General features: G+C 38.3%; 1 long non-coding RNA gene across 1 annotated transcript; it reads right to left on the bottom strand.

Moving 5' to 3' along the window:
* Nucleotides 1-758: 758 nt before the first annotated feature.
* LOC137193450 (uncharacterized) lies at nucleotides 759-19397 on the bottom strand. The gene is made up of 3 exons (XR_010930832.1): nucleotides 19289-19397; nucleotides 994-1032; nucleotides 759-821 (listed from the first exon to the last, which is right to left on the bottom strand). It is a non-coding gene; the product is annotated as an uncharacterized lncRNA (long non-coding RNA).
* Nucleotides 19398-24180: the final 4783 nt, after the last annotated feature.

Genomic DNA, 24180 nt, shown 5'->3' with positions numbered 1-24180 from the left:
CTCAAACTTTTAAACGACTACTGTAAAGAAGCTGGTTCAAATCTGGTTCGTCATAAAATGAAATAGTGAGAGTTCATATGACTGTTACTGACTTTTAATTATGACTATTCACTGTTACAAAAACCATTTAAACTGTTACAGATTTTAATTACAGATGTAAAAACTGTTTCAGGTTTGATGCATCATTCTCAATGTTTACTTGAGTCTAAACTGTTGTCTGTTTCGTCCAATAAAAGATTTTCTCTTGAAACCGAGTCTTTTTTTGTCTGCACATCCAGCGAGTGACATCACTGTGACATCACATGCAGACTGTATAAATGTAACTTGATCTGCAACTACCACTAACTTAGACATGAGGCTAGAATTAAGTTTGTCATTTTTTATCTGTCATGTAGTCTTTATACCTGCAGTAGCTGATTTTCTGGCCACTTGGGGGCAGCAGAAACAATTTGTGAACAAACAGTTGCTTATTTACACAGTTTTTGGTCTGAACCATCTCCTGAGGGAAACATCTGGCTCTCTAACTGCTAAATGCTCCACTATGTTCACCAGCTAGCTAGTCTACAGCTAACTGTGTCTGTTTGCAGTTTGGTGCTGAGCAGGTAGTGTACAGTGACTTTTTAAAGCTTTTTCTCTGAAAACTCAAAGGAGGAGTGAATCAATTATTTCAGCCCTTTTGTACAATGAACATATAAACTGCCAAATAGTTCAGACATACTTAATTATAATGTTTAAAATGAAAAAATGTACCTATGTGTTATGTGTACCATCTTTTTCCTCTGTGAGACATCTTCCTGCTGAGAACAGCGGTGCAGTTTCTCCTGTCAGTAAAGAAAAAGAGAAGTTTTAGTGAAACAAAGTGAGTCATATTTGCTCTGAAGTCATTGATCATCAGAAAGTTAATAATCACCAACATGAGCAACACACATATCATAACATCATTGTGTGTTTTCCCCTAAATTTAAACATAAATGTTCACTGAGTTTAACTCACAGGCTTGATCACACTTTACATAACGCTCACATCTTCGTTCTAAATTAAAAAGAGAAAAAAAAAAACTTGTCACAAACTTTCTATCAAACTGAATTTTTTCCGTACAGAAAAAAAAAAAACACCCACACAGACACAAAGTCCAACACAATTACAGAGTGACACTCTGTAATTGGATCTGTCTGGATTTGATGTAGGAATGATAGCAGCAGACAGGATGTTCTTGACTGTAATTATATATAATTACAAAGCTGATGCAGCCACCGTGTATGTGGCACATTATCTTTCTTTTACACAACCGTGTTCACTTTCTGGAGAAGAAACTTTTCTTCAAAGCATCACACCTAAATGAGAATAAAAGCTGAGAGAGAAAATCTACTGAAACGACTGAAACTAAAAGGTTTGAAAATAAAAGTTGACATTTCTTTTGCTGTTGTTGCTCTTTGACTTTGGAACATAGTTTTCTTTGGCTTTTTCTCCTTCTTGTAACTTTACTATTTTGTGGATTGTAAACTTCTAAGTCATATTTTTGTATATTGGCTTGTCAATCTCTTCAATTTCTTTTCTCTCTATTGTAAAAGAACTTTGTAACTACTGATATATAATTAAAGTTTTCTCTTTAATTGACATTATTAGAGCTGAAACAAGTTGATTAGTCAAGTGACTTAATTTTATTAGCAGCCACTTTAATATCGACCAAACATCTGGTTCTAGTCTCTCAGATTAGAATATTTGCTGGTTATTTTTGCCTTTCGTGGCAATAAATTGGATATTTTTGGATTTTGGAGTGTTGGTTGTGTTATGGAATTTTCCATCTTTAGGGGGTACAAACTGGGTTACACTGGGTCAAGTCTGAGCCTTGAGGTCACACTGTAATTCTTAAGCAGGAAGGGGACATATTCTCCTCTCCTTGAGACTCCAGCTGTCTGTGATGTTTTGGGGGAAGCAGATATCTCTCTGATAGAGGGTAAATCAGCATTGCCATGGTCACCAAGGTCAGAGGAGGCTTTCCTAGACAACACAGATAGGTGGATGCGTAGATTCTATTGACACAGTCAGACATTCAAACCAAAACTGCTTAAGTTCCACGCAACGTGACCTAAACTGACATGGGTTAAATGCAGTTCCTTGTTTATAATCTAGTGAACCAATTAGACTAATTTTTCATATCGTAGGCTGATAAAGACTAGGACTCACTAGGACCTTCAGAGGACAGAACGGAAAGACACAGCATCTGAGTTGCAGATGACTTCGATGTTCGCTACTTCAGTTCTCCTTGGCCAAGTACTTCAATAAACTTTTTCAGCTTTAAGACATCAAAAGGCTCGTGTCCGCTTTTCTCCACTGAGGTGCTGACCATCGCTCAAAATATCCACAACAGGTTGGACAAAATAAGCAATTTAAAGACTTCACCTTGTTCGTTGGGGAACTGTGATGGACATGTTTCACTAGACTAATGGTTTGACCAATTAATTGAGAAAATAATTGTCAGAATAATCGATAATAAAAACAATCATTAGATGCAGCCTTAGGCTGACTTATCATAGGATTTTAAAGCATTGCATTTGATTTAAAACCTGGTTGATAACAGTTCTGATATCTGTTTTTGCTGTTTGAACACATGAAATCAGCATCATTACAGTCGGACAGTGAACTTATAAACCTCACACACATCTGCTGAACTCTCAGTTATTTCCACAGTCAACAAACTTTTGTATCAGAACCTTTGCACAGTTTAGTTCTCATGAAAAATGTATAAATATGAAAACAGCAGCACATCAGCACTATCTGACCTCTCCGAGTCTACGAGATGTTGCACATCCTGTCCTGAACATTTCAAAAAAGACTCCAGATCTGCAAGCAGCAAATTGCCTTTTCAGCACCACTTAACACACGTTTCAAACGCTGCTCCAAACAGCCTTGAAAAAAAAAAACCTCAAAAGTCTTCTGTCCTTAAAAGACAGCTGCTCGATTTCACTTTTTTTTTTTTATCATGTCAGAACTGTCAGTGTTTCCATTAAAGGGATGGGAAATACATAAAAAAAATGAGCAACCATCTGTGTTGCCAAACCTTTCAGGGTCATTCAACTTCTATCTTTTTGCTTCTCTGATTTGTGAGTTTTCCTCAGCGGAGTAAAAGTTTCAACCACAAGCTCTCACTTCTGTCACCACTCAGGCCAAAACCATAAACCACAACATGACCCTGATAGTCTCAATTATCCAGAGCCCACAGTGATGTCTTCAAATTGTTTGTTTCGTCAAACCAACAGTCCAAAAACTTAAGACATTCAATTTACTATCAGGAACCACAGAACCGTTTGGGATTTTTGCTTGAGACTGAAATGATGAATCGATTTCTTTTCTTTCGGTCGACTAATCGTTTCAGCTCTTCTTGCTTTCACACAAATGCAGCTTAAAACTTTGTTGCAAAACAGTTAAGATTAAGATGACAGCATGTCTGTAAAAGCTGGAAAATTATCTACAGTGATGTGAATCAATATAGGACTGAAGGAAATGACCAGAAATGTCATTTGCAAACCTCGACCTTCATTAAAATACATTGTTTACCCAAACAAACAATTATTTGCAGTCAATTTGTATTCCTTCCCCAGAAGTTTAGTAAAACTTTAAAGCTACACTAAGTAGTTTGTGAAATGTCCAAAATGTTTTTTGAGCCTGAATGAATAAAAAGGCAAAAACTGGAAGTCTGGAAGGATTTTGAGATTTTCTTTTATTTTTTTTTTACTGTGGAGTTTCTGTTCTCCGCCTCCTAGTCACTTCAAATAGTGATTTATTGGATATGTGATTAGTTTTGAATCATTTAGAAAACACTAAACCATTTTTGCAGAAAGTGAAGACAGCAGCGTGAATGTGGCATGTGTGTGCTGGGAAAAGTGTGCCAAGCTCCATTAAAGTGTAATCTAACATTCATTTTTCTCACTGAGACAAATGAGAGATTATCTGCATGAACGAGTTTTGGTGCAGAAAACCAATTATGTGTTATTACAGGGGAAAAAAAAAAAAAAAATCAGTGATGAGATAGGGAGGTGGGAGAGTGAGAAGCAGCCAGCAGAGATAACAGCACCAAGAAAAAAAAAAACTACGTTGTATATAAACCAGGAGAAACGACTGTGCAATCTAGCAATACTTTTACTTTAAATCAGTGCTAAAGAACTAATATACAAAGATATTTATTTATTCATTTGAGCAACTATTCCCTGAAGTGACTGGAAAGAGCACAAGTAGTTTTTTTACTCCTATTGTAATGTTCAGGTAATGAAATATGCGCTCATAATGCACCACGGCTGCTTTTACCCAAAGCTAACCACAGCACAATAAAAAGCATAAATATGTAGTGTGGGTGTTTTTGTGCAAATCGACTACTTTCTACAGTTATTATGAATATTCATAATGAACCGTTTTGCTGACAGCAAACTACATTATGTGCATTTAAGCGGAAACCTGAACACATTCATTGTTTTATATTGAAGTAAAAGAAGCTGCAGGCAGCATGATGGGATTCTGCTTGTAAAAGCTGCTCTGAATGATCTGACAGTACAATAAAAAAAATACATTTTCCTACTTTAAATCATGCGTCCACTGCTTTACATCTCTTTTGTGTATTAATATAAAGATTCCTCTCTTTTTTTCTTCCCATAAAACATTAAAATATATGAAGTTCAGAACGTCTTCTGATGGAAAGATGTGAGAACGCCAACTATGCCGCTTCTTCAAACAATTGAGCTTAAAGTTTGAACTTTAGATCCCCTTTTAACTGCATTTGCCTCTGGAAAAAAAAAATCTCTGGTCACTGTTATGTCATTTAAGCTCCGCGGAGGAACGATGAACCCCGGGGATCACTTGAAGAAATGATCAGAGGAGGAAATTTCAACTGCGTTCGACAACAAGCTGAAGCCGATGCAAGGGGAGTTATAGAAGTTGGATCTTACAATAAAAAGAAAGCAAAAGTGGAAGATTTCAAAATGTTATGGAAGAGCATACGTCCCCATTGGAAAAAGCTAACACTGCGCATCATTAAAAGATAAGGCTGGTGACTTTCTATGTTTTTCTTACTGTGAACAAATCTCATGTGCAGATCCAAACCAACAATGAACTCACAGGTATTAAAAGCCTTATTTATCTTATTCCTCTGTGCTGTAGACCTCTGTTGTTGTCCAAAAACTATTAAAAACACGTCAATGAGCCACATTATTGCACTGAGTGACATGTTCCTTCACCACAGAGACTTTTGGGCAGGTTAGTTTGTTTAAAAACAGCTCCAAAGACAGAGCTTTGCTAGCTTGTTGTGCTACATACTGTATCACAACCTCTTGACTCTCTCAAAGAACAAGTTGAGAGGTTGTGCAGCTGGCAGAGCAATAATATAGTAGGAGGAGTACATTTGGATCTCAGGCGACATAAACTGTGTTTATATTCTCAAAAAAATGTGGTTGAGGTCTAATATAATAATTTCTGCCTCAACCTCCTCCTGATAATACAGGTGATGGAGGTGTGGCTGGATGCCAACAGTCCTCGCGCTGTATTCTCAAAGCTAGTCCTACTTTGAGTGATCTAATCCAATCTGAATGGTTTGATTGTTCTTACATCTCACCTGCATATTCTGTTTCACTCTGAAATACGTCACATTACAGATGATAAAGACAGTCTAATGGACATTTTGCTGAAACTTTAAGCTTTTGTTTGTTAACAAAAACACTAAATTCTGACCAGAAGCCTTTATCACAAAACAGTTAAACTCTAAAGTCTGACTCTCTTTGAGCTACCAGGCTTCACTAAGCGTAAAGTATCTGATCTTGGATAACTTGTATCATGAGGCTGGTTATTAACTAGCTCTCTTAATCCTGGATTTTCTAAACCCAATATCACATCAAAACCCAAGTGGAGTTCTGAATTACAGGCATTGGTAAAATAATCAGATCAAAGGCTTAGTGTCTAATATGACAAGATGAAACACTGATAAGAAATTAGGTTATTACAGCACCACAAAGTAAAGGGAAGATATACAATATAATCACACATATATAATAGAATAAGAGGTGTAAAACTGACGTTATTGCCTTGTAATTCAGGGTTGTGGTGTACAAGACAATTTCACAGATTTCTCACTGATTTTATTTCTCTTTTGGTCTTAAAGACAGAATTATTGGTGCAGTTAATACTGTTCACTGAGACCAGAGTCAATTAACAGGAAAATACAGTCATTGTACATATAATTTACAAACTAAAGTTTCAAGTTTCAAAGCCTCTGACACGTCGCTGTTCTGTCCTGATCAAGATATTGATGAATTAAGTCCTGAGGATACATTTAGTTAAACATTTAATTAAACAATTGAAACTTATCATTGTGTTTTATTCAGTCTGTCAGGGGTCAAAACACTAACTGTCTGTCAGTAGAGCTGCAACAATTAGTCGATCAATCGATCAGTTAATTGACAAAAAATTAATCAGCAACTATTTTAACAATTGAATAATAATTTTAGTGACTTTTTAAGGTAAATATGCCCAAAATTAACTGGTTTCAGCCTCTCAAATGTGATGATTTGCTTTCATCCGTGGTTTTTGGACTGTCGGCCGGACAAAATAAGACGTCAGCTTTGACTGTGGGGGAAATGTGGGCATTTTTCACTATTTCCTGACATTTAATAGACAAAACAATTAACTGATTAATCTATAATGAAATGAATCATTAGTTGCAGCCCTAACTGTCAGTCAGCAGAGTATTGGACTTGAAATGTTATGAATATTCAAGCAGTATTATAACTTTTTTTGTGTTAAGTTAGATACAGTGTTCAGACAGGTAGCATGAAATAATTACTGCCACACTAAAAATAAAAGATATATAATGATAACTTTGGTGTTTCCCGGCGTGAATTGAAAGTTTACAATATCACTTTTGTGTGTTTAGTGAGTTTCATGGCTCTCGGGACCTTGGGCCTGTTATTTAATTTTAAAAACACGGGCCCCTGATGATTAAATAAGCATAATTTTCTTAATTCCTGCTGGAATTAATCAAATCTAGTGACAGTTTAATGAAGCTTTAACAAAGTGTTCATTGTGTTCAGATCAGAGAGGCTAATTGCCAGATCTGACAGCAAACACACCCACTTAAAAGCTCTAAACTCATGCAGACATCTAACGTGTAATTATGAGTCTTTGCTGCCGTTACTTTAGAGAGATAAATTCTGATTTCTACTCATCTGATCCTGATTGGTCTGTGTCTTACAGATAAAGCTTACTCATAAATAAAAAGGCATGAATAAATGTATCACTTTTTACGGATCAGATATGGAAAACACTAAAGATCAAGCATGTGCTCTGTACTATAACTGATGCATCTACACACACACACGTTACACAGATGTTTGGAGATGTTTCACGTTCAAAAAAAACAACAGAAACATATTCAACTCATCTACAAACCAAACGAGTCGGTGTCTGCCGGAGCGAAACAAAGCACAAACAACGTCAGAGCTGTAATAACTGTGGGTAATTAAAGCTCATTTCACGCCGCTGCAGTTTGTGATGCTGCACACAACGGAGCTATTTGTCAAAATTAGTTGGGATGCTCAGACGCACATCACACCTGTCAATCAACGCACAACCTTTCTGACGCAACACTGACGCTGACGAAGGCTGAAACAAGTTTACTGTGACGGCTGCTTAGTTTCCATGACAGAGATTAATTCTTAATCTTTATTCCAAGCGATCTGGGTGACATTTATATGTGTAATGAACTACATGAATAAGCTTTGAATTGATATGAGAGTTTTCACTAACTTTGTCCCCATGTCATGGAGAAATAATCATATACTGTAGTTATTACTACCACATAGCATTCTTCATTTAAAAGTGGAATTGTTGATATCTTTAAATGTAAAATTAAAACCTGCCTGGTTTATGATTAAATTAGCCATTATTTATTCTGTTTAATCATTTATTGTGTTCATGTTTTTAATTTTTTTTTGTTGTCCTGTTTGTTTTTATCTAGTTCTTATTTTATTTTAATCTATTTTATTGGTTTTATTACATTTTTGTTTTCATTAGTCTCAAATTGTTTACATTTATTCTCTTATTATCAGTTTGTCAGTCATCTGTAAAGCAGTAACCTGTACAAAAGGTGTTATACAAACAAAGTTTGACTGATTTAAAGCATTTAAAGTGAAAAAACAAAGAAAAAACCTAAAGTATGATCACAAGCATCAATATGTTAATCATATTTCTATTTCTTGTTGACAACTGGCTCATCATCACACTCCAGGTTTGAAGTTGTTGTCCATATGTTGTCTTTTCTTATTGCCTCCTTCTACCTGAATATTATAATCAGAAATATGTGAAGATATGTTGACATCTCCCCCTTCTGGCAGTGAGAGTAATTACACAAACACTGTTGATGCATCGCCGCTGACCCCTGATGCCTTTTATGTAAACTGGAGCTCGCCCCGGCAACATGACGCAGTGGGAGGACACTGAGGACAGTCCACCCTGGTCAACAGTCACAAACCAATCATTGCTGGTTGACGCGAAATGCATCACTACCAGTGCGTCAGCACGGGAAAGTCACCACAGACACCAGATTTAAAAACTACTGCAGAATACAGAGAGATTTACCTGGCGGTGATAGGCTTAATCAGCATTGTGTGAACTTGTTTGGCAGGGGCTTTAGGGTTTATTTATATGTAAAAGTCCCGCACTCCAGCTTTAAAATCTGATTTATGGCACAGAGGGAAAGGAGTTTGTGCCTGAATAACAGTGCAAAGTTATGGCAAGAAGCACCTGTAGGCTTATTTTTTTTATTAATTGTCAGCAAAAACAATGAGAAAATCTCCCACACACTGTCTCGCTTACCGCTGAAATATTTATTACATTGTGACATTGTGGGTGTATGTGATGTGACATTGTGTGTAGCTTTGTATTTTGTGTAGTGTGTCCTGTGTGTTTGTTATTGTGCTGTTATATGTTTTAATTGTAAGGGACTGCAGATGAAAATTAGCTTGAAGCTAAATCTGGTACAGTGCATCATTTATGTAAAAAACTGTACACTGTCCTGATAAAAAAATACAATGCAAAACAATTAGTTCATGTTTTTGACACCTTCATGCATCTTACACCCAACTGTTCGAAAATCGGACAGACCAAAACGTTGTGAGATTTCCTGATAGTTTTGGACTGCACTTGGTAAATGGACTACACTTATATAGCGCCTTTCTAGTCTTCCGACCACTCAAAGTGCTTTTCCACTATAAGTCACATTCACCCATTCACACACACACATTGATACGCTGACGGCAGGGGCTGCCATGCAAGGTGCCAACCTGCTCATCAGGAGGATCTAATCATTCACACACACAACCACACACCAATGGTGCAGCCAACAGGAGCAATTTGGAGTTTAGTATCTTGCCCAAGCATACTTCGACTCACTCTACCACCTGAGCCACAGCCGACCCCGTTTTCAAGTTACTTTCCTCTGACGCACCTGTTGCATAATCAGGTGTGCAGAGATTTTTTGCCAATTATTGATTTGCTGTAAAACATTGTCAGCTAACTTACCGAGGAAACAATTAACAAACATAAATGAGATGTTGATAACTCTGCTGTGATGTAACACTAAAAACATGAGAAAACAAATTTTAAGAACAGCAAAAATTCAATACAGCTTGAACACTTTCAGTTAGCTGCAATTACAATAAGTCATCTCATGAGTATAACTGCCTGCCACAAGCTAACGTTAGTTATCTCAAGTTAGCATGACGTGCTAGCATCAGCAGCCATAAAACAGCAATTTGTAGCTAAAATCTGTGACTTATGTAAGCTTGGTATATCAACCATAGTTACTTTCATATTTATGGTTTTCATACTGTAGTTGGGCCTTTTCAGACCTTTTCAGGCTAATTCAGCTTTTTGTTTGCAGCTGCTAACATGACAGACACACCTTCTATCATAAGTTAAGTCTTAAACTCACTTTCACTTTAGTGGCACCAACCTACTTACAGACACTTGTTAATTACAAAAAAAGTAGGTGGTACTTAAAAATGCAATTGTACAACAGTTTTAGGCAATACACTATGATATTTTAGGTTTAGCTTTTGTGGTAGCTAAATATTAGAGCTGTCATGATTCAGTGTTAGATGATCCTAATCGATTAGTCGAATTTTTAAGGAAAAATTACAAACATTTGCTTGTTGCTGCTTCTTAAATGTGAAGATTTAAACTGCATATGTTTGGATTTTGGACTGAAGACGTCACCTTCGGCTCTAAGAAATCATAATGGGCATTTTTCTCTGTGTCAGTTTATAGACAAAACTATTAGATAATGAAAATAATCATTAGGTGAAGCGGAGTCTACTAAAGTCCTTTCTTAAAATTGAATAACTCATTCTAAAAAGCAATAAACATTGATAAAACCTGTAAATATGTTGTTCATGAATTTTGCTTGGCCAAAGTGGCAACACCCTTGTTATCTAACTAAATCTTTTTTCTACACCATTCTCTAACAAAGACCAGTAATTAACTTACCAAGTGACTTTAAAGTGCTTTCAGTGATTATTGGTTTCCATCTGCCTGGCTACCGACTGTTTGCCTCTGTTTATCACCCCTGCTGTGTGGCTTCATTTGATTTGTTTGGTGAAAAACTCATTCAATCCAATAAACCATAAAAGCTAAATTTCATCCTGAAAGAGACCTGAAAGGTGTATTGATTGAATGTACATTAGAGGAGAAAAAAAAACCTTTTCCCTCGTTCATTTTCTCTTATTTTCTTTAACTATGAACCGCTGACTTCTCCACACAAGCAGACAAACCCTTCAGTTTTTATATGTGTGCAGGTTTTTTCCCCCACTTGAAGACCCCAGCAGAGTTATAGATTTTCCAGCAGGGAGCAGTGTTTGTGTGTGTTAGTGTGTGTGTGTGTGATGGCAGATGCCTGCAGAGGTTTGTCCCAGTGATTTGTTTGTCCTGCTGAATGAGTTTGCTGGCTGTCATTAAAGCAGCCAAGCAGGGAGAAACAGTGTGTCTGTCACGAGCCCCTCTGTGGCTGCACTGAGTTCAGCGTTCCCCCGGCTCGCTCTCTGTCGGCCTCCGTCTATATCTGTCTGTGTTTGTCTCCATCTGTCGCTCTCTAGTCGCCTCGTCCATCACTTCGCAGACAGGATCTCTCCATCTACATTTCAGGCATTTAGCTGATGCTGTCATCCAGAGCAGCTCAGAGCAGTGTTTGCAACATTGGAATAAGCGTTAAAGTTGCTTGTACTTTTCCGACATTATAAGCAGTAAAGAGCGCTTTAAACACAGTATTCAAAAAGGAAAATATTTTAACTACCTTACAGAAAAAAATTTGTTTGAGGTTAACTGGTTCTTGATCTGTACTTCTGACTGATTCACCATTTGCTGATTTTTTTGGCTGTTAAAAACAAAGTTTCCATCAAGTGGCAACCACCACAACTTGAGGCTCAACGGACAAGTATCTTAAAGTACAAACTCCCAAAAATCCCAATAGACTCCCATTCAAAAACCATTAACTTCTCTCTAGAAATACTAAGACTTATGGTCTCAATCGCTAAATTCGGACCCTCTAATAAGTTTGCTGATGGTCATTTTGGTAATTATTGCTCCATTAATAAGATTTGAAGACTTAAAGTTGCTTTGATGTCTGCTGTGTAGGTGTTGACTGACAGCTGTGATTGACACCCGCTGCTCTCCCCGGCAAGGGACTCGCACTGAGTCAGACTATTGTTGCAACATTTATTCACATGTGCTGGCTTGGCTTGAATCGGTTTGACTCAGCGTGTCAGCCCAGCGTGGCAGGGATTTATATCTCCATTACAACAGGGCTACCTGCTTGAAGGTGTGTCTTTAACTGATGACGCGCTTATCTTGAGTCAATGATGTTTAAAAGCAGCGTCCTCTTTAGGGCTATTTACTCAAGTCCCCAAGAAGTGCAACGAGGGCTTGAGTAAATAGCCCCCGGTGCACTTCCTGGACGCTCCTAGTGGTCAAAAGAGCAGCTGTAAAACTCATTTCACTATCAGAAGTTGATCCATGTGGTCTGATAACATTTGGTAAGTCTAGAAGCACCATTCAATTATTTTATCCCACTCAAGTTAGCGAAGGGCTAAACTGGAAGTTAGCCGGCTCGTCCCTGAATTACAAAGCCCATCTGAGCCCGCAACCCACTTGGAGGCGGTCATGCGTGCTTTGACCCAACTTCATTATAAGGTACATCTCAGGCATGACTCAGCACGACTTGGCGCAACTCAGCACATTTAAACTGGTAATGGAAACACAAATCAACATGGCATGGTTTGACTCAGTGCCGCCAAAAGTGCCAATGGAAAAAGGCTATATGATATCATCCCTGCTCAGTGTTCCCAGTAAGTTAGTGTTCGCTTCAGTCTGAGGTAGCAGAGAGTGTTTCCAGATCGTGAAAGGCAACACCCCGCACTCCTTATTTGGAAGATCCTGGCTCCAAATGGAAAAGATGGCACCAAACATAAACTGCAACTAAGGGCTTTAAACTGGCTCCAATGCAAACCAATGAGTGTTATAACACCTCCAATCTTCCATCCAATGTAGCTTTGTTTTTTGAAAAAGCAACTTAACACCAGCAATAGTTGAGACTGGTAATGGGTGGCCTCGGTAACCAGCAGAGGACTGTTTCACTGACCTGTACTAGTTGATAGTTTTACATCTGTTGCACCTTTGACACATTTCTGGGTGAGGTCACAAGAGTGCTCCATGTCTGAGCTCTATTCGGGCGTTGCAGCTTTTTACGATGTGACGAGGGCGCAGTACCCCAGTTGAACGGAGTACAGACGGCAGACGACTCTCTGTCAGCTGATAATCACACAGCAGCAGGTGGTAGAGATGCTGTGTAAACTCTTAATTTCATCTTTTCACGGCTTTTAAGTGTCGACAAAGACGCTGTCACAACAAGCCATAAAATATAGGATATGTTTATTACTGATTTCTTTACAATTTTGATGGCACTCCCGGTATTTTGTTTACATGTCACACAGAGCTGTTGATTCAAGTTGACATAAGCAGCATGTGCTGTTTTTTTGTGCTGAACTGAAATGGAGTGGAAATCTGAGCAATAATGATAAGTAATTACTAGTTCAAGTCTCTCTAATGTGACAGTTTGTGCTGTTTTTTCTCAGTTTTACATCATTGTTAATTGAAGATTTTAGAGTTTTTAATTGCTGGTCAGACTAATTAACTAATGTAATAACATAACCTTAGACTCAATTTTCAATCAATCAATTTTCAGATTACTTTTACTCCTTTACTGGTTGAGTTTGAAATATGAAAATAATTTATCTGCAAACTTAAAGACAATTTAGATCAGAGATAACATTTTTTTTTTAATATTCTATAAATCCTCTGGTGACCTGATCCTCTGCAGAAACTCAAACCAACAGGACTTCAATCAAGAAGATGCAACTCATCTCTGCAGCGTGAGATTATCATGAAGCTGTTTGGTGGGAATCATTCAAGCGGAGAGAGGCTGTCTGACTGTTTAGCTTTATCTTCAGTATATATTCTGCCACATAAAAACATTGTATAGGGATATTCAGCACGGACATCATTCAAATGGGCAGATAGTACAGTAACCATATCATGAGATTACAATAGCACACAGCATTCCCTTCAGACTGTGATATATTACACATGTTGGTTTGAAAATATGTTTTTTTTTTTTTGCATTTTTATGCATCTGTACCCATGTGTGAATGTGAGTATATATGTGTGTTATTACCCTTTATCAGAACCTCCCAGCCCTCCAGATATTTCATTTACAGTATATAGGGATCGTTGTCTGACAGCCCGGTCTGTTTATTTCCATCCATCCCTCTGAATAATCCCTGAGCTGCAGCCGTGCCCTCCTCTCTGCTAATGTTAGACTCTCAGGTCTCCTCTCCCCAAACATTTCCAATGAAGTGATCCTTTCTTTTACAGATGAGATCTGGGAGCCTGTCTGCCTTCGTGGGAAGCTAATCAACCTATCATTCTGACCGCTAGCTTGCCTGCCTTTGCATCGTTGTTCAGCAGTCTAAAATCAATTTTGCAACAACTGCAGCAGGACAATGAAAACAGCAGTAGATTGTCTTGCACCTAACACCACAAAAATGAAATTCATACAATATCACAGTCAGTCGTCAGGGTTACACTCTTCTAGATGAAAGAGAAAGCAGGGAGAAACAGTGGTCGATGCACCAAAAATGCAACTGTGCAATTACAGAAACACTACAGGACAGTGACTTCACCATGCATGCACCACTGTCAGCGATGGTTCGTCTTTGTCCTTCGCCAAGGACATAGTGAAGATGTTTTTTTACATTACAGAATAGTGAAAACATTTGCAGAGGTATATCTATTTGGCTACAGTCTTGTGGAAAAATCAATATGTCAGTTGTATTTTGCAGAAGGAGGGATTAAACAGGGGAAAGAGACAGAGCTGTTATAAAAGCTGGATTTGGCCAAAGAAAGTTTTTGGGTTTTTTTGTTGTTGTAGAGAAGGATGGTCTGACCAAAACATGAATGGATTTTTACTGTGACACATCAGGCCAGCCTTCTGTACAGTTTAATACTAACACTTAAGAATCCTGGAGGCTGAGGAAAATGAATCTACTGGGACAGCAACAGATTAATCTAAAAATAAATAAAGATCTACTGCAAGTAGAAAGACACACGGCCACATAGTTAGGGTGACAAGAGCAAACACATACATACATGATACATGTTGTAGATACTGTTAAAACCGGAAATATACGACTGATAGTTGGAGCACTTTGAGGATTGGATGGAGCTTTGATAAAAAGGCAAAAAGATACAAATTCTGTTGTGTTGTTTACAGCGAAGCTCAAGCTACAGATTGTGGATTATAGAAAGCAGATAAAAACATCAGCAGGTACAATCAAGTTACTTTTGGAGGCACCCTGGTTGCCAAATGGTTACAGTGCAACATATAACAACAGCTATAATGCTCCACAGTTCAATTCTATCCTTATTTCCTGTCTGCCTCTTCACTGTTGACTTCAATAAAAGCAAAAAAATGCAATTTCTGGATTATAGAACATCATTTTACTTTTGGATTGGGTCAATTTTAAATGAATTCAGTCTGACGTTGTGTTCCCAACTGCAACAACAATGTCCACCTTTGACTGGCGTCTTTTCCATATTTGAACAGCTGCTGAGGCTCATGGGTATCATAGTATTTAATCAGTCACCACACTAGACACAAAAATAACATGACTATTCATCACTAAATAATACTCCTGTTTTTTTTTTCCATGTTGAGGAACATTTGGAAAATGATTACAAAGAGGACTTTGAAATGAGAATTTACACCGGGGGGAAAAATACTTGAGAAACTGGCATCTGCTCCCACTTCACAGCTCAGTTAGGAGTGTTACACTGCCCCCAACCTGGCAGGTAAATTAGAAAAACCTAATTGAAGAGGGTTTATTTTTGCAGATGGAGCTTTGGTCCAGTGGTGCAGCGAAACAGACGATGGGAGCGTTTTAATATCTCAGGTGGGTACTCCTGCCACTACAGGGAGACTTTGAACATCAACATTTATTTTCACCTGGGAGGAAAGCTGATTAGAACCCAACTGTGCTAACAGCACTTTCACACCAACTTTATGACCAGTTTGAGCATTAAAAGGCTGAGATTTTTTCTTTTTTTTTTAAAGTTAGGTTTTTCCACTGTTGTAACTATATTTAACTGGCTGGATAACAAACACAAAAGGTGAAAATGTTCCTTTGAATTTGTCTACCTGCTGAACACTAAACACCTGAACATCACTAATAATGTTTATAAGCTACTAGAAAACATGTGGCTGCTGTTGGGCCAAAATAATATTATCTGGTCATTAAATGAGGAAGATTTTAAAGTCTCTGACTTCTGCGACTCTGCAAACATTATCCCAGTTTGAATTGTGTGTTCCCTCTTTTTTTTGTGTGTGTTTTTACAAGCATATTGAATACATGTTGGAAACTAATTTAGATGTGGAAACAGATGCTTTGTGGGTGCACTAATTTGGTTAATTATTGCACAACCCCACGCTGTCTGTATTCCCTTAATATTGTTTATTAGCAGCGGGAAAACCATCTCTCTCCTCGCCCTCCCACTGTCCCCTTCTCTCTCTCCTTATTCCTTCTTTCTCTACACTCATTGCTTACTTACAAAAAAGAAAAGATGGTTAAGAAAAAGCCAGTAACAAATGAAATGCAGCATTTAATGTTACTTTTGAGTCAATTGTTGATAACTATAGGAATTTATATACAATCATAAGTGAATTTAAAGGGGATGTACAGTATCATGCAGTAGTTGTAGGATTTCACTATTTTTTCTTGTTCTTTCCTCGAAATGTTGACTTCTTAAATACATCTCTACACATTCAAGCCCAAATCTGATCTGAAATATGCGAGTGGACAATGCAAACAACCTTAGCAACACTCGTAGCAACAAGGGCTACAGGACAGACAGACAATCTGATGTCATCATGAGGAGGAAGTAGAGGTAACATTGCAAATAAAGTGACCAAAGCAGACTGAAGCCCTGACTTTCAACTTGCAGGGAACATTTTTACATATGTTCAAAACAAACTTTGGAACTTTGACTATGTTTAACACAGACATCCAACATCATAACACTATAAAAATGACAGATAATCTCAAATTTAAAGCTTCAGCGAGACACCAACAATAGATCTGGGGGCCCTTTTCACAAAAGTGATGTTTGAGCAGCGCTCACACAAAGATCGCAAACAGAGTCAGAACTATGTTTCAACAAAGATTGCAGCTCACAAATTGCAGAACCTAAAGAACACTCATACACCGGTTGCAGCTGAGGCATTTGTTTTAGTGAAATTTGTTAATATGAGAAATGATCTCATGTTGCAAATTTGGTGAAACGGGCCTCTGGTAATCATCAAAGAACAAAGAAAAGAGCCACAAGTGAAAAACTCCAGTCAGGTGTCCAGTGAACATCGGCAGCAGATCGTATCCAGGGGATGTTGACGGGGAATGCAATTACTACTACTATGCAACAACCGGTCAAAGCAGATGGTCGTCCACCAAGAGCCGGGTTCTGCTTGAGGTTTTTACCCATTAAAGGGGAGTTTTTCCTTACCACTGTCACCAAGTGCTGCTCATGGGGGAACTGTTGGGTCTCTGTACATTAAAGAGTCTTGACCTGCTCTATGTGAAAAGTGCCCTGAGATGACTTTTGTTGTGATATGGCGCTATATACATAAATTGATTGATTGGTATTTGGTGTCTTTGACAAATGAAAAGGCTGTTCTTACAGGATATGTTCAAGGTTTTTTAAGCCAGTCTTGAAAAAATAGCCACATACCCTAATAAACATTGAAACAGGTTTTGCTGACTGTAATCTTTCCTCTGGTTCATACTGACCATTAGAATATCTCCAAATGTGCTTACAATGTATGTGATGGGGGACAAAATCCACTGTCCTCGTTTTGAGCAAAAATGTATGTAAAAGTTCATCTGAAGATAATATGAGGCTTCAGCCATCTGAGTTCTTCAAATAAAGTGGAGTTACAGTGTTTTTAGTATAAAATTCCCTCTTTGTGTCTCGACGGACAGTGTTTTCCTGTGCAGCTGCAGCGGAAGGATCATTACAAAAAGAGGGAATTTGGCACTAAAAAGCCAGTAACTCTGAAAGAGACTGACTTGATTTGACTAATCTAGACAACTGAAGTCTCATATTACTTGCAAGTAAATGTTTAAATACATTTCTGTGCAGAAGGAGGACTGGATTTTGTCCATCACTTACATTTTTAGTGCATTATGAAGGATCATCTAATGGTCAGTATAAACAGGAGGAATGATTACAACAAGAAAAAGTGTTCAATTGGGCACCTAATTTTTGTTTTAGGACAGACTTGAACCTATTCTTCAAATAATTTATGATTAACAAAAAAAAAATGTTTGTAAAACTGTTAAATAGTTTGCTATAGATCTGCATCATTTAGTGAAATTGCGACTTAACTATCTTATGTTGCGGTCCATCAAATACTCGCTGAGCTCTGTAATCTCTTCCTCTTTATCCTTCATTTCATTCAATCATTTCCTCGTGTGGCCTCCTCACCACTGCGATGGGAGCCTCTTATTTCCTCCAACAGAATGATGATGATGATGATGATGATGATGATGTGTTGGCTCAACTCCATCCTGTTTTTGCCAGTCACTCCTGTAAAGCAGTCAGTTGGGTGTTACAGACTAATCCCAGCTGCCAGTGTTCACTGTCAGGGTTTTATTTTAGAAAAATGCATCATAATATTCCCTTATCGCTTTCTCAATTAGTCGTGTAACTTCTGGGATCTTGGGAGTTGTACCTTAGAGGAAAAGACTGATTTTGAATTAAATAATCCAGCGTTTACTGTTTTTAACTCGCACTGAGCTACTGGAGTATTGAATTATTGAAGCAATCACTGTCTTATCTTGTCTTGTGACCAGAGGCAAAGTTTAGATTTTAGTACAGTGGGTTGAATATTATAATGCACCCCGAGGTGAAACGAGACAAAAGAGGAAGAAAGACAGATGGGTGCAGTTTTAGACTTATAGTAATACTCAGCTCACCAAGCAGCACTGACAACTAGCTGACAATCGGAGTAAAAAATTATACAGCTGAACAATGTTTTTGACTTATTGGATTCTAGCAAACATGTATTTCAAAAGTGGAGTAAGCAGCACAGACACAGCCTGCCGCGGAGGTTATTAAACCGAAGAATTAGAGAGAAGCAGACAGAAATTCTTCTTCATCACAAGAAGTCTGATCTCTGCTCACCCTTCACAGCTCTGTTTGGGATCTCATGACCTCTCCGGTTATGAAGGACAGAAGATGAAACTTTTTAGGAGGACGGCCGACATACCTGACAGCATGTCAAAAGTTCAGACTCCTCTGCAGTGTAAACAGAAAGTAGAGTTCCTCACAAGGCCAAACATACAAAAAAAAAGAAAAAGACATTGTGGATACAGACAGAGGGCTGCTGTCATTTCATAAAGCCCAAACTCAGGGTTAAACTGGTCCAGAAGAGGGACGCTGACCTGGCTTTAGAAATACTTAATGGATTTGGAGAGAAATGAGCAGAAATAAACCCAGTGTTCGCTTCTCTAAGAAAAAAATCAATGTGTGTTTGGATTTCTCTTTTTGGATTTCTCTAAGTATTAAAATGCAGCCATCATCAGTTCAATATAAACATCTACATGGTTCTCTTACAAGAGTAAAATGAGAAGCAAAAACACTGTACCTGTCTTTGTTTCCTGATTGTGCTTCATGTCATGCAGGTGTTCTTCTTCTTCCTCCTCCTCCTCTTCTTCCTCTTTTCATTCTTTAGTCTGTATTGCATGCTACATACCAGCTTAAAGGTGCATGCCGCCGCCTACTGGACCGGAGTGTGAAACATTCAACTTTACGTTGTATTGACACCTACATAAAGCTCTTCCTACGTCCCAATGTTTGTCTCTATCCTTTACAATTTCTGCTACCACATTAAATATTTTATACAGAACCTTTTACATTCTGTCAGCGCATGCTCAACAATTTCCTCAAACTTCACATTTATCTGATACTTTTTTATTCTTTAATGTTGTATTAGATCATATATGTTGTCCTAGTGTAACAGATGTTTGTATTCCACAATAATCCATCGCTTTATTGACTTTATCCCACATTTCCGGCCAAGATTTTTCTCTCTACATGTCCTAGAATCCAACAGAAATGTATGTCTGTTCCCATTTGTTCAAGATATAATAATAACCTTGACATTTAAATCAAAGGTCTTGTCTTTTGGAATTTCCTCACCCTGGTCAGTTAACGGTGTCGTCAACAAAGTGACTGACCGAAGCAAGTAGGTCTATCTGCGGACTCGCCGTATCTACATGACACACCCACTTTATTACATGATGCACCCACTTGGTCAGGTTTAGGCATGAGCAGTGACAGGGTTAGGGGTCAGGAGGGTGTGTCGTGTAGACTGTAGATCGACCCTTCTCGACCAATGAGAGTCTAGGGAAATGTAAAGAAATTCACCACTTGTAGCCACAGTGGCGTCTGTTCTCTTAAAAGGGTCCGTTCACCCAAATTACAAAACATATAAAAAAATATCACTTACCATTTTTAAGATAGATTTTAAATTTTATGAAACCTGTCCGTACCTGTTTTCTGCTTTCACTTTAGTAAAATAGAATTTCATGTGCGACAGAAGCCTTTATTCACTTTTTTTCTGAAAATACTTGTTTTTCAATTTTTTTTTGGCAATTTTTGCTATTATTTGATAGCTGAAAGTGCAAATAGAGGCAGGAAACATGGGTAGAGCAGCCAGAATATCTGCAGCCAGAATCAAAGTGCAGACATTGCTGTTCTTTGGTTTGGGTCTTAACCAGTACGCTACTGGGGAGCCCTCAGATACCATCTTTAAAGGAGCACCACAAACACAATTTGTTCAGCTTGTCCCAGCGCTTCCCAAACATTTCCTGCAGTCATCTTTTGCCACCATGGCCGAGCCTCCTGCAATTCTTCCTGGATTTCTTTTGCAAATCTGAATCTTCTCCCTTTCAGTCCCAATTTTCATTTCCCCAAGCTGTGGGCAAACTCTACCTAGCAGCAAATCCGATAGCTTCACCCTACTCCTGTGGCTATCTATGGCTGCTATGGGAAATTTTGGGTCCCCCCTTGTATATAGGACCTGATTTAACAAAATGCTTCATATGAAAAGCGATAGATATCTCAAAACCTCAAAAAAAAAAAACCTGAACAAAACAAAACAAAACAAAACTATCTGCAAGGTTAGATACCACTGGCCTTTCCTGGCTCCAGATCCAGCCCTCTGGCCTGATCCCTAGCCTCAGACCCCTGCACCTTCCTGGTCACCAAACAAACCTCCTCACCAGTCCTCACCTTCTGCCTGGCCTCCTGCTTCAGTCTGAGCTGCGTCTCTTACCCCCAAACTGTCAATCACCCGCAGCAGCAGCAGCCATGGATCCAGCAGACCGGTCGCTCTGTTTTTCACCTCAGGCTGCAAAACCAATCAGTGTCTCAGACAGTCGGCTGCAGAGCCGCTCCTCAAGTTTTCAAACTCTGTTTTAATTTTCTTCTCCCTTTGACCACAAAACAATCTCGTTCATTGATCCGTGTCAGCGCAGGTCAGGTAGAGAGCAGACGCTGCAGGAAACCTCAGTGTTGCTGTGATTCATTTGTCCCCCGACTGTCCAAATCAGATCGTGTTCGTCCTTGTTTGTGTTTCCAGAGGAGCTGTTTGGATTCTCTGATGTGGTTCATCGTCACCCTGAGAGCAGTTTTTTTTTTGCATATTCTGACTTACTTCTCACACCGAAGAAATCCCAGAGAGGATGTAACAATCACAATGAAATTACCAACAGAGTTTATGTGAGCTTCCTAAATTGAGATGAGACCAGACACAAATGACCCTTTTGAAACTGTTAATTGCCTTTAACAGCATGTGGCTGTTTTATTTGCATATGAAATGTGTTTCATTGTTCTCTGATGAGACATTCAGCTGTGTGGCATTTTGAAAACACACATTTCCACTTTTGATTCCATTTGGCAAGCGCAACAGGAGTAGTTAGTGTGATTGTTTCAACTAGAGAAGACAGCATGACTAAACGTAGCGTGTTTGTCTTGTTTTAACAAAGACAATGTGGGTAGCGATAATAAAATATCACAGGATTTGTTGTCTTTTCTTTGAAACAACTCATCAGCAATTCCTACATCTGTACTTGTTGGCAAAGCCAGTAATTCAATTAAATCGTCATCAGTGATCTATTGAAGATTTCCACTAACAAAGATAAAGGAAGGATTTAATAATTCAAACAAGATATCCACCAGAAAAAAAAAATAAAAAAATAAAGATGAAACTCAAGAAATAATCTGCAATATTTTTAGATAAACATCAGTTTTGCTGCTAATTGATTGTCAGATGTTTTCATTTGCAGATTTTAATTTTGAATCACTTGTGAAGTTGGCTTTACAGTTTCTTTCTCTGTCCTTGATATTTAAAAAAATCTTACATTTAAGAGAATATAAGCTGTTGCACTGGGCGATTAAATGCTTTCCTCTCTGATCACTTTTCAACTTCCCCACTGTGTCTGCAGCACAAGCTTGGTGATTCTTACTGAAGATGTAAATCTTTAAAAGCATCTCACAAATATATAGTTTCCCTTTTTTTTTTTTTTTTTGAAGGGCTCAGTAATTTCTTAAAACAGCCGGACTCTTTAGCTTTTAGCATGTGACTCACACAAGAGGAAATAGTGCAATTATTGTGGACTACTTTCAAGATGCGGATAAATACACATATTTCCAACAGCAGGACAGGGTATGTTAGATTGAGTTTAAATAAAACACAGTAAGTGTGTGTTCATGGTAATAAAGGAACATGTCACCCAGTGACTCACTGATGTGTTTTTAATGTGTTTTGGGATGACAAGGAGGCTCTTTCGTGCCATCAGCCATCAGAGCACCCAGTACCTCCTCCCTCCACTGATGGAGACTCAAAACACCACTCACTGTCAACATGTACATATATATGAATATTGCACATGTAGATCTATTTTATTGTATCTATTATTCCTATTTTATCTTATTTTATCTTATTATTGATTATTTCTTACTTACTTTTTTGATGTACAGGTATTCATTCTTTCTTTGATGTGATTACATTCCCTTGTGCTGCTGCGTCACATTGAATTTCCCCTACAGGAGATCAGTAAAGGTACATCTTATCTTAACAACAGAGCTCTATGGCTCAATGGAATAAGATATATATCACAGACAATACTTGTTAGATCAATTAATTGTTGTTGAAATAAAAAAGTCTTGTCCTTTAAAAGTTCATGATGAAAGGTAGAATAAGACAGAATACAATAAAAGGAAAGAAGAAGAGCATCAGTGAGTTCCAACATCTCTGTGCAGGCCAGTCGAGTAGTTCCACATCAAACTGGGAAACGATTACTTTATGGACCTGGTTTTGTGCACAAAACCATTGTCATGTTGAAAAAGGGATGGATCTTCTTCCCCAAACTGAAAATATAAACTAAAACGTCATTGTTTGCTGTAATTAAGGAATTAATCATGACAAACAGCCCCGGACCAAATGTGTGCAATAGTAAAAGTGTGTATAGAAGTAAACAGGGTCTGATGTAAGTTTGTGCTATTTTGAGCTAACTCAAGACATCCATCGTTATGGCAGGTCAGAGCAGGATTTGTTGCTTTAACAGGCAATAACAAGGTCATGTTTCTGGAGTTTAAAAGCCATGATGGACAGGTGAGTCACACTGCCTGAGGACGTTTGTTTCACTGAGGACAGTCTATCTCCGACTCCAAATCCACAGGAGGGATGGATCGGCATAAAAAGAGAATGAAAAAGAGAGAGATTGATGCATCTGGCTGTGGGCGTATTGCCCCTAAAGTTTGCAGATTGGTCTCTCTGATTGGATTGTACGCAAGCAGGAGATGAGAAAGAGAAGAAAAAATGTCAGAAAAGGACAGAAGGGATTGAAAGACAAGGGAAAAGAGATAATGACAGGAAGCACAAACAGAAGAAGACAGCTCAGGGTAAAGTGAAAGTTGCAGATTTCCCAGCATCTCCGTGGGCTTAAAATAAATGCCAAATGACTTGGAGAGAATCAGGAGGTGGAAACGCCACCAGGGAATCTCTATTTGATGCTCAGAAAAGTGAGAGAGGACGAGAGATAAATGGAGATGCTCTGGGGAGCTTCACAAAGGGAAAAAGTAAAACAGTTCCTCTCCTTCACCTTGACAGCCTTTCTCTGCCGTTCTCCCCCTCTGTCAGTTTCCTCTCTCTCCCTTTCCTCTCTGACGTCCACTTTCTTGCATCAGCCTTTACTCACTTTTTTTTTTTTGCGTGTTCTTCTTCCTCACCCGTCTCCACTGTCTTGTCCTTTTTTTCAGTTGCTGCAAAATCCTTTCTCTTCCTTTTTTATTTCTATCTTTCTGGCAGAATACTCCACCAGTGCAGACTTATTTATCATTTACACATCATCTCGCTGTACCGGCAATAACGTTTACGATACAGAACTCGGTATGTGTGTTTTTTGTCAAATCTGTTTGTGGATGTTCATTCCTACGTGTTTGTGTGTGTGTGTGTGTGAAAACCTGGTGGTC

This window comes from Thunnus thynnus, chromosome 12 (genome assembly GCF_963924715.1).
Source record: "Thunnus thynnus chromosome 12, fThuThy2.1, whole genome shotgun sequence".
In the NCBI taxonomy this organism is placed as follows: domain Eukaryota; kingdom Metazoa; phylum Chordata; class Actinopteri; order Scombriformes; family Scombridae; genus Thunnus; species Thunnus thynnus.
This window is presented reverse-complemented; position numbering and strand designations above follow the sequence as displayed.